This window comes from Podarcis bocagei (assembly GCF_964188305.1).
Source record: "Podarcis bocagei genome assembly, chromosome: 8".
Classification (NCBI taxonomy): domain Eukaryota; kingdom Metazoa; phylum Chordata; class Lepidosauria; order Squamata; family Lacertidae; genus Podarcis; species Podarcis bocagei.
The window spans coordinates 37321909-37334804 of record NC_138133.1 but is presented as its reverse complement, the minus strand read 5'-3'; the positions used below and the strand labels follow the sequence as shown (position 1 = coordinate 37334804).

At 40.3% G+C, this 12896-nt stretch overlaps 1 protein-coding gene and 1 long non-coding RNA gene across 3 annotated transcripts in view; both read right to left on the bottom strand.

Moving 5' to 3' along the window:
• LOC308593371 overlaps positions 1–8665 on the bottom strand; it is a 29166-nt gene extending 20501 nt beyond the window's left edge. For both annotated transcript variants that reach the window (XR_014010925.1, XR_014010926.1), the window contains exon 1: positions 8629–8665. This is a non-coding gene — a long non-coding RNA (uncharacterized lncRNA). The remainder of the gene's footprint in view (positions 1–8628) is intronic.
• FBXO15 (F-box protein 15) overlaps positions 1–12896 on the bottom strand; it is a 329429-nt gene that overhangs the window by 223799 nt on the left and 92734 nt on the right. The window lies entirely within an intron of this gene.

The following is a 12896-nucleotide window of genomic DNA, read 5'->3' as shown; positions in this document are numbered from 1 at the left end:
ACAGCAACTCTTTGGCCTCCACCAGAGTCTGGAAAAGAACCAGCACCCTCGGATTTGGACAAAAAAGAAGACGCCCCATAAGAGCAACAACAGATTGATACAGGATGTCTCTGCAGCTGTATAGCTGGAACATTAATGGCGCAAATTCCCCGGAAAAACGCAAAAGGATATTCCATATTTTAAAGAAAGAAAATTTGGACATAATATGTTTACAAGAAACACATGTGACCAGGCTCCACAGGAAGGTGTTAATAAACAAAAGACTAGGCCAAGAATTTATTTCATCAGACAGAGTCAAAAAGAGAGGCGTGGTGATCTATGCAAAGGAGAATTTATCACCAAAATTCTTGTTTAAAGACGAACAAGGAAGAACCCTGGCAATTGAAATACAAATCCAAGGAGAAAAAGTTTTGATTTTAGGAATTTATGCACCGAACGAGGGGAAATCAGAATTCTACAAGAAGCTACATGAGACATTACTGGACTATCTGGACTATTCTAATATCATTATGATGGGAGATATGAATGGGGTCGTCTCTACTCTTATGGACAAGTCACAGAACCAGAATCTGACTAAAGATGGAAGACTACCAAAAACCTTCTTTGAACTAACTGACAATATGGATTTGATTGATTTATGGAGGACGAGAAACCCCCTAGGTAAAGAAGGAACTTTCTTTTCTGAGGCCCACCTGTCATGGACAAGAATCGACCAAATTTGGACAACCAGAGGGCTGGCACCTAAGACTACAAGAGTAGAAATCTGCCCAAAGACTTGCTCCGACCATAACGCTCTGAAAATGGAAATGAGATTTACTACTGCCGATTCCTTCAGATGGAAAATGAATGACAACCTGCTAAGAGATCAAGAGATTGTAAAGAAGGCCCAAAAAGCTTTAAAGGACTACTTTGAAATTAACTTGAACACCTCGGTGGAAAAAAGAATAATCTGGGACGCAAGTAAAGCTGTTATGAGAGGGTTTCTGATACAACAGAATACGATTAAGAAAAAATTCTGGAATGGGAAAAAGGATAAGATACTAGAGAAGATAAGAGAAGGAGAGAAAAAATTAAGATTGAATCCAAAATCAAAAGAGACTCTAAGAGAAATCAAATTCCACCAATCACAATATACGAAATTGATCAACCAAGAAGTGGAATGGAAAATCAAACAAATGAAACAAAGATCTTTTGAATCTGCGAATAAATGTGGGAAACTGCTAGCTTGGCAGTTGAAAAAGAGACAAAAATTAAATTATGTTACCAATCTAGAAGTTGAAGGGAAAAATATTCAGAAACCGGGAGAAATTAGAAAGTGCTTCCAGAAATATTTTAAAAAACTTTTTACACAAGGGTCCGAGGAAGTAATTGAGATAGAACAATTCTTGAAAGACAATGGCCTACCAGAATTATCCCAAGAGAAGAGATCAATCTTGAATTGTAAAATAACACAACAGGAAATTGAGGATGCCATTCAGAATATGCAGCTAGGCAAATCTCCAGGCCCTGATGGACTTACCTCCAAGTACTATAAGACGTTAAAAGACTATTTGATACAACCATTAATGGAGGTTTGCAACCAGATTATGGAGGGAGGAAGGGCACCAGATACGTGGAAAGAAGCATTCATCACACTGATACCTAAAGTGGAAACTGAAAAGACTCAACTCAAGAATTACCGTCCCATCTCACTCCTAAACGTGGATTACAAAATATTTGCAGACATTTTGGCAAATAGATTTAAGAAGGTTTTAAATGAAGTAATTCATAAGGACCAAGCAGGCTTTCTCCCAGGTAGACATTTGTTTGATAACACTAGGAATATTATTGATATTCTGGAACTTTTACAAACAAATATTAACACTAAAGCAGTGTTAATTTTTATTGATGCGGAGAAAGCCTTTGACAATATTTCTTGGAAATTTATGAAGAAAAACTTGGAAGGGATGGGAGTGGGAAGGGGGTTTGAGAACGGAATAGAAGCAATCTATTCCGAACAAAAAGCTAAGTTGATAGTGAACAATGTGGTGACAGAAGAACTCCAGATTGAAAAAGGAACACGCCAGGGGTGCCCCCTGTCCCCTTTATTGTTTATTTCAGTCCTGGAGGTTTTGCTGAACATGATAAGGAAGGATCGGCAGGTACAAGGAATACGGGTCGGAGTGAAACAATATAAACTGAAAGCATTTGCAGATGACTTGGTTTTAACATTAGAGGAGCCAGAATCTAGTACAAAAAAAGTACTGGAACTGATACAGAAATTTGGTCGGGTGGCGGGTTTCAAGTTGAACAAACAAAAAACTAAGGTGTTAGGGAAAAATTTGACAGCTACTGAAACAGAAGGGTTTCAGAAGGAAACAGAACTAAACATTGTTAAAAAAGTGAAATACCTGGGGGTTAATCTCTCTTCCAAGAACCTGAATTTATTTAAAGATAATTACGAGAAATGTTGGTTAGAAGTTAAAAAAGATTTAGAAATTTGGTCAAGACTGAAGTTATCCTTGTTAGGCCGAATTGCAGCTATAAAAATGAACGTTTTGCCAAAGATGTTGTTTTTGTTTCAGGCCTTGCAGATTGTGGACAGAGTGGAATGTTTTGGAAAGTGGCAGAAGGATATCTCTAAATTTGTCTGGCAGGGCAAAAAGCCCCGAATAAAGTTTAAAATACTAACTGATGCAAAGGAGAGAGGGGGATTTGCCCTGCCGGACTTAAGGTTATATTACGAAGCTGCAGCCTTCTGCTGGATGAAAGATTGGATTTTGTTGGAAAACACTGATGTCCTGGATCTGGAAGGCTTTAATAACTCATTAGGTTGGCATGCGTATTTGTGGTATGACAAGGCAAAAACATATGGAATGTTTAAAAACCATATTGTCAGAAAAGCAATATTTATGGTCTGGAAAAAATACAAAGACTTATTAGAAAGCAAAACTCCGAGGTGGGTATCACCAATTGAGGCCAAAGCTCGAAAAAAACCCAATATGGAGGCCTACTGGCCGAAATATTGGGAAATAATAGAAAATATTGGAGGTAAATGGAAGCTGCAGAGCTTCGAAAAATTACAAAGTATGGTGCAAGGTTGGCTACATTATGCCCAAATTAATGAGGTTTTTAAGCTAGACAAAAAAATAGGATTCCAGGTGGAAAAATCGAAACTTGAGACAGAGCTGTTAGAACCAAAGACCAAGTTATTATCGAGAATGTACAACTTGCTGCTTAAATGGAACACTCAGGATGAGACAGTTAAATCAGCTATGATAAAATGGGCTCAGGACATTGGATATAACATCATGTCAGAAGACTGGGAGAGGTTATGGACCACCGGTATGAAGTTTACTGCATGTAATGCTTTGAAAGAAAACATTATGAAAATGGTATACAGGTGGTACATGACCCCGGTCAAGCTGGCTAAGATATACCATTTGTCCGATAACAAGTGTTGGAAGTGTAAGGAAGCTGAGGGGACATTCTTACACCTTTGGTGGACCTGCCCAAGATTGAAGGCCTACTGGGAAATGATCTACAATGAGTTAAAAAAGGTGTTTAAATACACCTTCCCTAAGAAACCAGAGGCCTTCCTTCTGGGCATTGTCGGCCAGAAGGTGTTAAAGAAGGACAGAACCTTTTTTATGTATGCTACAACAGCAGCAAGAATTCTTATTGCTAAGCATTGGAAGACTCAAGATTTGCCCACACTGGAGGACTGGCAGACGCAATTGATGAGCTACATGGAATTAGCCGAGATGACTGCAAGGATCCGAGACCTGGGAGAAGAAGCGATGGAGGAGGATTGGAAAAAATTTAAGGACTATTTGCAAAAGTATTATAAATTATATGAATCTTAAGATGTTGCATGATTCGGAATGTCAGCCCCAGCAATATAAGCAGATTATTTATGAAAGTTGAATTATCTATGGAAGAATCAAAGTTTAAATGGGTAAAAAAGAAACATTGTAAGATTTTTAAAACAATTGGAATATAAGAGATTTAAACTTGAATAGTAATTGAAAATACAAAAAACATACGAAACAAGGTTATAACTTGCTGATAACTTTATTGTCAAGAATGCATTAAGGGGAGACGCGGGGAAGTTCGATAGAAATTTGAAATAAGTTGATGAAATGGTCTGGTTTTATTGTTCTTGTTTCTTCTTTTTTCTTTTCTTTTTTTATTTGCCTTTTCGTGTTCTTTTTTTTTGTTTACTTTTTGTTATTGTTATATCTGTAATGTGGAAAAAGACGCAATAAAAATTATTATAAAAAAAAAAAATGAAAAGACAACGCCTAAATCAGCAGTGCTTCGTTGATACCAGTTGAGAGCTTTAGGATACTAACCAGCAGAGTCCAGATCTGCTGAATGGAAAAGGTCATAATGAGGTGGAGATGTCACCCCACTGGGAGGAGTGCCACATCCAACAGAGATCCAGTGCATGATCTTATAATTTATATACATTTTGTTACTTGTAAATGTTCACTCGAAACCTGCTAATGAGTTCAGTAAAGATTCTATGCTTTTCCTTTGGCAAATCTTGCCCTAAATTTCCTAACAATTTTTTTTGTTTTGTTTTAACAAAAGTTATCTGAAACATTTTTTCATTTCATTATGTATCATTTCCCAATAATTTTTAACTATTTTACAATTCCATCATAGATGATAAAAAGTGCTATCCTTCTCGTTACACTTCCAACATTTATTGGAGCTTAATCTATACATTTTGGCCATTTTCATCAGTGTGATGTACCAACAAAAAAAAGGAACATATTGACCCTCTACACCTCTTGCTCTGGCTGGTGCAAGAAGACAAGTTGTGGATCAGGCTCCTTATGCTATGGCTGGGTGTGATGTGATTGGCTACATAATACTAAGTGCAGGGGGTAGTCTTTGGTCTTTCAAATTTCAGCCGCGCTCTGTGAGGGGCAAAAATTCAGTGTGTGCTCACCCCCACCTCTGACCTTCCATTCTGCTTAATTTACTCTGTCATAGCAGTGATGCCTTGTGACACCCCCTAGGCTCGGGACCCAGTGCAGAGGAACCAATCACGCTGCCCTAAATCTGCCTCTGCTAAGTGCTTCAATGTGTGATTATCCCTGGCCACACACGAGCTGTCATTATTCCTATCATTTCCCCCTTGGTGGGGCTCAAACCTGCCCTACTTGTTTCCCAGTCTAGTGCTCATCCCTTTCCCTCCCTGGGAAAGACATATCCCACCCATATGGGTATTGTTCCCCCAGAAAGATTTAAACCCGTTCCCCAGCAAACCTCCTTCCTTCCATTCTTTCTTGGTATGTATGCCCTGGTGATGGCAGCCCTTTACTCCAGACAGCCCTACCGGTTAATGGATGCAATTACACACACCACACACACCCCAACATTGTCTTCCCTCTCCTTAGCTGCAGAATGACTCCACATGCTGATGAAGCCACTTGTACAGTGAGGGCTACAAAGGACCTCTGTAGAGAACAGAGAAATCAGTGGTCATCAGCATTCCAGACTTCTGGAACTGCTGTTGCTGCCACCTTCACTTCCTTTTTGTCCCCTCCAGTCACCAGTCACCCTCGGTTTTGTAGCCTAAAAACAGTGGGCGTGGCATTGAAATTGGGAGATTTTCTTTTTCTTAGTCCTGTTACAGGCACCACAATCAGTTGCTCATAGGGGGGAAAATGTCACTCTTTCCAGTGGACCACTCTTAAGCTGAAATACCTCTTTGGATCCCAGCCACCATTTGTAATTAAAAGGAATATTTCCCCTTCTTTGCAGAGATGTAGCCTCAGTGATGAAACATCTTGAAATATCTACATTTGAATGTAAGAGGAGGAGGCTTCATCATTCAACTATAAGAGACTTTTGTCTCCATCTGATCAGGAGCATCAATAATCCAGAGCCTCTAATCAAAGTCAGTGCGAGAAGAAACTGTTTCTTTTCATTTAACAGCATGCCTATTCCTGCAGATTTGTCACATTCATGCCTTTTCATTATAGCTGCATAAAGACCTAGCGTCAAGCCATAATAATGGGCACTGCATATGACAGAGGAATAAAGGAAAAGGAAAATCTACGTGATTTCTCTGAAACCTGAAGTGTCTGTTCGGTTAGAATGTCAAGAAATGTGGCCCAAACGATCTGAGAGCCATTTCATCTCGCACTCTCTTGTCTTCCATCCTGCTACAAGCCATGGTTTCCATAGAAGCATCAGCCCTTATTTGACATGGTTATACAGAGTCAATTAAAGCAGAAGCACTGGAATATTTATACCTTTGGATTTAAGCCATATAGGTTAGATAAAGGTGCAGGAGCTCCACTTCGAGAGCAGATTCCCTTGCAGCTCTTGTGATGCTAATCTGAAAACGAGAATAATCTGGTTGGATGGCTCTGCTTTTCCCTGGATCCCATCACTTTTGCGGTCGAGCTAGGTGTGCCGTTTGCTCTGCATGGATACACAGGAACATAGAAAGCTGCCTTATACTAAGTCAGACCATTGCCCATGTAGCTCAGTTTGATTGGCAGCTACTCCCCAGGGCTTCAGGCAAGAGTCTCTCTCAACCTTACCTGGAGATGGCAGGAATTGAACCTGGGACTTTCTATAAGCAAAGCAGATTATCTCCCACTGAGCTATGGCTCCATTCTCAGTCCTTACTAAATTTGGGGTTATGAAGGTGGGGTAAGAGTGCTTGAGTAGTCCATGCCCACAGCCATAGTACATTCAAATTGACTGAGAGGAAACAGAAAGACAGTCGGACCACCACAGCAGATAGCCTGTACATGAGCCTGGATAAAAAGATTTTCCTTGAAAAAGAAGGCCTCTTTGCAGGTGTTTTCTCCTTTAATACTCTCAAACTTTTTTGTGGAGGCCACCATTAATCACCCTCCCACACCCAATGCCCAGGAAGGTCTGGGGCATTTTGGAGGATGGAAAACTGTGTTTGGGTAAGCCTCCATCCTTGGAACCTATGGAGAAATTTCTCACTCTCAATCAAAGAAATTCAGTCCCCTAACTTCTCTGCCCACAAATACGGTGGAAAAATTTTAGAGGCCACTTATGCACTGCTCTAGTGGGGATACAATACCTTGTTACAGGTCTAATTTTATGTATCATCTTTTAAGTATTTCACACAAGGCGCAAAAATGCCTTGGGCAACCTTGGCATAAATCTCCCCAAAGAACCAGCCAGTATTTCTTTTAAAGCCCCTTGTTCTTCATCCAGTGCTTATTTATAACTTGGGGGTGGCTGTTATGATAATGCCCAGAGCCTGTGCACAGACAATTTCCACAGAGAACTGTTATCCACTGAACCAATCTGTGTGTTGTCTCGCAACTGCTTCATCTATTTAAAAGCGTCAAACTACATTTTATCAGCCTTATTAGATGTGCCCCTGGCATCACTTACATTTGGACACTGAGGCATTTGAATTCTTGAGCGCAGTTGTTTCAGAGGGTGCCTTTTAACATTTTCAGTTTTATGGATGAATGGTCACTGTATATTAAGGTTTCGAGCCTGTTACTCATCCATGATTAGATTGGCACAAACTCCCCACAAGTAAAATGGAATCACTTGAAAATGAGAATTCCCTTCAGGGCAGACAAGGATGCAGTGAAACGGCAGGATATCCAGGCATTGCATTATTTCCCTGCAGGGTTTTTGATGTTGTTGTTCATACCGCAAGGTGCCCACACTGCTTTCTAAAACAACATGCTCAGCTGTGGCCAGTGCAATTAACTTAGCAATAGCTTCCATTAGGATTTCTGCTCTTTCATTTACAACCAGAAATGAATTGTGTGTTTTCATCAAAGCTTTGTTGTTTTTACTATTATTATTCCATACCAATGAAGCAGTAGAATATAAGGTGCTACATGAAAATATTTCTTAACTACTTAAGAAGATTAAATTTGAGTTTCGCTGTGCCTTGATTGTATGACTGATTGGAATGTTTTGATTTCAATTAATAGGAGTTCTCACACAAATCATTATCATGCCTTAAAGCTGTTTGTATCTGTGTGTCTCTCTATTTGCGGGGGGAAAAGTAATTATGCTATGGAATCCCAAGCAATTCAGTTTGAATGTGCATGTAACCACCCCTACTGCTTTAGAACTGCAAGTTACTTATCAGACCTGTCTGGCATCTCATTGTGGTTTCCCACATCCATGTTGTTTTTACAGTTCATCTTCCTAGTGAATATTTCATGTGTTAAATCAGCAAAACAATTTATTCAATATATATCACACAGTGTCTGGAATGATTGCTCAGTCCTGACCCTACATTAAGTGAGAGGCATCTCTTTTCAAGCCCCACAGTATCAAGTCTGGACACAAGCACTTTGCTATTCGACACAGGCAGGCAAAACAATTAACAAGGACTGATAGCATTAATTAGCGTGATTAATGTTTAGGAGCTTTCTTCTGAAAAGGAGAGCCGTGAGGAAAACCTGGCTACGTAAAGAAAAAGTCCACCAACCCGAGAAGAGGCAGAGAAAATACCATCAGAGGGATCAGAGCACAATACACTTACAGGCCTCAGGGTTGATGGGATACATGGACTGTTTTGACACCAAGCAAGAGATTCTCCCCTGAGGCTATACCCTCGACCCCTGCTGATTCACGCTACTCTGGCAACACATTTCAATACAGTCATACCTTGATCGTCAAACACCCTGAAACTCATACGTTTTGGGAAACAAGAGGAGCTACCTACGATAGAAGAATGGAGAATGAAAATGACGGATTACGCAGAGTTGGATAGAATGACGGGAAGGATCCGAAATCGACGAGATCAGAGATTTACAGAAGATTGGGAAAATTTTACTGAATATATGCAAAAATTAAGTGATAATCAGATAACGTTTGTTAGTTTTAATGAAGCTTTGTGAGGAAAAATGTTAAAATAATTACAAAAAAAGGGTTTAATATATATAATAATATAAGTATAAGTAATGTGGAAGAAGTAAAACTATGAAGGATTTTCAGACAAGTTGAGGGAAGTCAAAAATAAGAGAAATGGGATGTAATTAAGATGAATGGATTGTATAACACTGCATTGGAAAATGAATAAAAAACATTATATTAAAAAAGAAACTCATACGTTTTGGCTCCCGAATGCCGCAAACCCAGAAGTGATTGTTCCAGTTTGTGAATGTTCTTTGGGAACCTGAACATCTGACGGGGCTTCTGTAGCTTCTGATTGGCTGCAGGAGCTTCCTGCAGCCAATCAGAAGCCACAGTTTGGTTTCTGAATGTTTTGGAAGTTGAACAGACTTCCAGAACAGATTCCATTCAACTTCCAAGGTACGACTGTATAGTGCTCCCAACTCATTCTCCACTATCCTGGATAGCAACCTATTGCATGCCTGGGATTCCTGTTGATATGCCTACCTCAGATAATGCCATAATAAAGCCCTACTACAGCAAAGTTCCCAACATCAGGGACTCCCTGGAAAAGACCCTGATGTTGGGAAAGATGGAGGGCACAAGGAGAAGGGGACAACAGAGGACGAGATGGTTGGATAGTGTTCTCGAAGCTACCAGCATGAGTTTGACCAAACTGCGGGAGGCAGTGGAAGACAGGAGTGCCTGGCGTGCTCTGGTCCATGGGGTCACAAAGAGTCGGACACGACTAAACAACACAGCAAAGTTCAAACATGTTTTTTATTACATTTATATAATAAAATGTATCTACGCTATTATATAACCTCTTTTATATAATGGGGACATAACCATTTCAAAATCCAGCTTAAACCTTAAATCAGGATTTAAGTAACCTCTGATCAGTTGATTAAGTTTTAGAATAGTGTGATACCTTTAAGAAGACTTATAAATATGAAGCTTTCAGTAGTATTATTCTCAAAAATAGTCACCAATCCCATATTATCGCTCCAAGAGAGTTTATGTGAGGGGAAGGCTCCTATAAGAAATGGGGTGGAAGAAACAAGGAGAAATAGATTAGGAACAAAAGGGTGTGGCCAGCTTATGAAAAGAAGTCCGACAGAACAGGCTGGAAGGCTAACCAAGATGGAAGTGTTTTGTACTAAAGTTTAATAAAGTGTTGCTTCTTACACCAACAATTGCTTGCAATCCTAAACACATTTAGGGAGCAATCCCATGCACAAGAAGATAGCATAAGGCACACTGATGTAAGTTAAACTGGTGTAAAGTTATACCAGATCCAAACCACATTCAGCAGTGGGACAGCAGCTACTCTGGCTAACCCTGGCAGAGGAAAAAGAGGCCTTTAAAATAGTGGTCTATGCCCGACTGCCATGTGACCAAGCTGAATGAGTGGAAAATCCAGCCTAAATCCTTGCTCTCTGGTCCCAGCCCCACCATGCCCAGTACACCGGATGGGCCCATTTTGGCACCTGAGGCAAACCACAGAATGCCCCTACCTATCAGAAAAGAAGAGGGGAGTGAAGAGCTACATCAGAAAAAAGGGGGGAAATAAAGATCAATATCAGGTACAGGGGTTGGGAGGAGGCAACATTGGGGGGCTCTGCTGAGGAGGAGGTAGACCCAGCCTCCAAAGAGGCAGCAGCCACTGCTGTGGGCACCATGAAGCAGCAGGTGGTGAGACATTCCTTGGAGGCTGGATCAGCCACAACTGTGTATCCTGCCAACCAAGGCAGCCACCTTGTCTCTTGAGTGTGCTGGCCCTGCCTGAACACCAGGATGAGCACAGATTGAACCTGGCTGAGTCAGGAACCAACTACTTATGCTGGTGGATCTTGGCATAGGATTTCCCTCTTAGAAGGAAATAAACACCTTTGAACACAGGAGGAAGGACTTTCAGAGGACATTTGAGGGATTCCTCTTCTTGAAAGTCCAAGTCCAATTTTAAGATAAAAGAACCATAAAAAAAGGAGAGCAAAGGACTTGAAATTTCCCATCAACAGCACAAAAAAAGTGGGGGAAAGTGAGAAAGCAGTGCCACACAGCTCACCTGATCACAATCTTCCCCACTAAAGTGAGATGCACTGTATTTCTATCTATTAACATATACATTTATTTATTTTTGCATATCTATTCTCTCTTTTGTAGGGGGGCACAGGAGCCATCCTAACTTGCTTTCAAACCTAGGATTGCATTGCCTAGCGTGCTTTTTCAAATTAGTAGAAATAATGGTGGTTCAAAACATGAAAGCCCAACCTTCATCGCCCTTCTTTTTTAATGGAAGTATAACAAAAATAATTATGAATTCAGCTTTGTGTTGTGTTGTGTTGTGTTTTGGGGTGGGTAGGTGTTTTAAACAATCTTGGAATCAATCCAGGTATATTCCCTCTCCTGTGCCCCAAACTGCTTATTTCTTTATAAATGGGAGTGGCCATTTTATGACACCTTACATTGCAATGGACAGAGTCATTGTGAACATCTCAAAACAAGGTCAGTGTGCTACTGGCTTTGCAATGCTATTTAGCTAATGGATGAGACACATGTCAAAACAGCTTCTGGTTCATTTAATATTATCTGCATTCTTGTTCTGAGCTAGCACCGGGGAACGATGTTTTGAAGTCTTTACCAACACTCCAAAGCAAACAGGAAGACAAATTGTTTATCTGGTTGGTTACCACTTGTTCTGCATGTATGCCATCAATTATATTATGTCATAAAGAAGTCAGAGCATTAGAACCATGCCAGGCAGCACATTGCTATGAGCTTGGTGCTAAAGTGTCCGTTCAGGAATGAAGGAAGGAATCAGTCGCCTGCTGTCTAATTTCAAGCTACTGATGGTAGCAGCGGATCCAGATTTTGAAGGGAGGAGGAAAATCCATTTTGGTGTTCATGTCATATTCTCTAAATTTCCTTTTTATAAGCTGCTGAGTAATTCTCTTGATTCATCTTGATTTCAGTTATGGGGCTGTGAAGCTTTTGGCAAAAACTAGCCATTAGCAATGAGGCAGAGGCTGGAATTGCATTACTTCCCCAAAGCTAGTTGTGCTCTGAACTTTCCCAATGTGTCCATTATTGTCCAGAAGCTTTTATAAGCATCATTACCCAGGGCCCTTTTAAAACTGTCTAATGCAAGGTTAAATTCAGTCTCGCTGCTGTATTCAATCTCATTTAAGCAGCCTTATTGTTATTACACTTGCCTCACTGCTATACTAGCCCCATTTGTCCAACTACAATTAAACCTGAGCTGCAGTTGCCTTGGCAGATCCTACAGTGAATATATTTGTAACGGGCCGTAAGGGTGTTTGTTTTTCTGTTCTCCCCTCCCCTGAAATTAACATCTGAGGAATTATGTCAGACTTGGTCTGTGCAAAGAAAAGAAGAAGAAACAGGGTTTTTTTCTTGTGTGAATGTGATAAACAATCTCTCTTACACATACACACACATTTTTCTGTCTCTTCATCTTCCTTGTTACGTGTGCAACTCAGCTGTGTCTACAACCATGAGATGTAAATGAGATATAGTCAAACAAATCAATGATGGGGGCATATCCAGAATAGGGAGAGTTCAAGAGCATAATTTCCTGTCTGGGAATGGGAAGTATCATTTCCTCTGTTTTCCCATTAAATCTGAACAGCAGAGGAAACTGCAAATCCCATGGTTCTCCTTCCTGTTTCAGCACTACAATTCCCCAATTGAGAAGTTATTAAGCTTTCTCCTGTCTTTAATACACCATTCTCACTGCTGGCTTAGCACCTCACCCCAGCTCATGGCTCTGCCAACCCATATTTCATATTTTGGCTTGGGAAGTGGGGGACTGCAGGCATGAAAGACATGCTTTGGCCATCTGTGATCACTCAACTTTCTCAGCAAAAATAGACAGGAAGTATGTTTTAGTGATGGGTTTTTTCCTGTTTTGTTTTCCAGGAAATCATGGATTCATGACATGAATAAATTCTGAGATGTGAGTCAGGGAGTTTGTATGCACCAAGTAAAAGACAAAACACTTTGAAAATCAGGTTGGG